The sequence below is a fragment of the Lathyrus oleraceus genome, chromosome 3 (genome assembly GCF_024323335.1).
Source record: "Lathyrus oleraceus cultivar Zhongwan6 chromosome 3, CAAS_Psat_ZW6_1.0, whole genome shotgun sequence".
Lineage (NCBI taxonomy): Eukaryota > Viridiplantae > Streptophyta > Magnoliopsida > Fabales > Fabaceae > Lathyrus > Lathyrus oleraceus.
The window spans coordinates 414307246-414309172 of NC_066581.1; the positions used below are offsets into that span (position 1 = coordinate 414307246).

The window sequence follows — 1927 nt, forward strand, 5'->3', positions numbered from 1 at the left end:
CCTGAGCAGACAATTAATGGTTAACTGCTAGAATGTGATCCAAGTGTATTCATTCTACCGCAAACAAACAAACACTTAAGCCTCTCATGACGTGAGCATACAAGCAAAGTTAACTGCTAGAACGTGAACATTAACATTGTCCATTAAAAACAATCAAACAAATACTCTATTTTGTGATTGGAACTACAAAGCTCTGACTTCTTTATTGCACGAATGAGGATACGTAGGCACAAGGGTTTGAAACCTTGGTGATCACACTAATTTAAAACTTATTTTCTTTTCCCGTCTTATTCTCTCATTCTCATTAACCGATAGTAAGTAACATTCAAATAACAACATTCATACGCATGATACAAGCATAGTGGTTCCCGTTGAGTACAATTGATGAGAGGGGTGTTAATACCTTCCCCTTACATAACCGACTTTCGAATCCGCTCTTGGTTGCGAAGACCATTCTCTTTGGTGTTTTATCTATATTTTCTCTTTCCTTTGGAATAAATGAAATCTGGTGGCAACTCTGTATTTTTCACGGCACGACATGACTGTAAATAAATATATTCATTGCATCAATAATAACTCATCAACAAGCATGCACAATAATCCACACCACATTATACTTGCATTTTCATCACGCATATTCACGATTACACATAACACGCATTCATGCATAACTTCACTTAAAACCACTTAATTAATTATATGATTTAATTAATTAACTCATATTTATCGAAAAACTCAGAATTCAATGTATGGTAATTTAATTAATTATCATTCATTGGCATGGTAATTTAATTAATTATCATTCATTGGCATGTTATTCCATTGATTTTATCACAAAACATAGAATTTATTCATGTTTTAAAAATCTCAAGTTCATGTCAAAACCTATGTTTATGAACAAGTAGCATATGAAACAATCATTATGATCATAGTACACGAATTTGTAATTAATCATGGCATAAAACAAAATTTAAATCATAAGGTTCATCAAACAAATCAATCAACAAAAGAGGAAAACTTCTATTGGATGTTAAAGAAAACCACTCTACTCTTTCATGAATTAAACACCCATAGATGAAGAATTCCCCCCATCTCATACCTTGCAATTCTAGCAAAAATTCAGCAAAGCAAGATTCTAATGATCCCTTCTCTCAAGCCCTAACTCTCCCTTCCAAAGTTATTCTCTCAAATTCCTTTGTTTTCAGGTACTGATAGAATAGTTCCCTGAAAACATAATTTTCTCTAGTTTTTAAAATATATACTATTTTATTTAATTTCTCTTAATTATATTTTTTGCCCAACTAAAGTCTAGCTCTCCTTCACTCACTACTAAGCTCTCTCAATTCAGAAAATTGGCCAAATTTTTCATATTTTCTCCAATTTCTAAATAATTAGTTTAATTAATTCCCACTAACCGATTAATTAACACAAAACAAGACAAATACCATCACTGGCCAAACATGTCATTTATTCACAAAATAATCATTTAAATAAATTACTCAACTAAATTAAATAAATAAGTGAATAATTAAATCGGAGTGTTACATTGTACGCCCGACTACAACAATCGATTCCCCACAGCATCTTGTCTGCCTTCAGAAGTTCAGGGGTGTTGTCTGATACGCTTTGTATGCCCGACTATAGCAACCAATTCTCGTAGATTCTTACGCGCCTTCAGAATTCAAGGGAGTTATCGGAGACACTTTGCACGTCTGACTACAACAACCAATTCTCCCTAGCACCTTGTGCACCTTCAGCAGTTCATGGTTGTTGTCGAGTATGCTTTGTACGCCCGAATACAACAATCAATTCCCCACAACGCCTTGCGCATATTCAGAAGTCCATGGTTATTGTCAGATACGCTTTGTATGTCTGACTATAGCAATCAATTCCCCAGAGTGGCTTGCGCGCCTTCATAAATCAAGGG

At 34.2% G+C, this 1927-nt stretch overlaps 1 protein-coding gene across 1 annotated transcript in view; it reads right to left on the reverse strand.

Annotated features, from left to right (window-relative positions):
* Window positions 1–214: 214 nt before the first annotated feature.
* The window catches only part of LOC127127985 (uncharacterized), a 15007-nt gene continuing 13294 nt past the window's right edge, over window positions 215–1927 (reverse strand). The window contains exon 10 of the mRNA XM_051057245.1: window positions 215–542. The gene's annotated coding sequence lies outside the window, so the exon portion shown is untranslated. The remainder of the gene's footprint in view (window positions 543–1927) is intronic.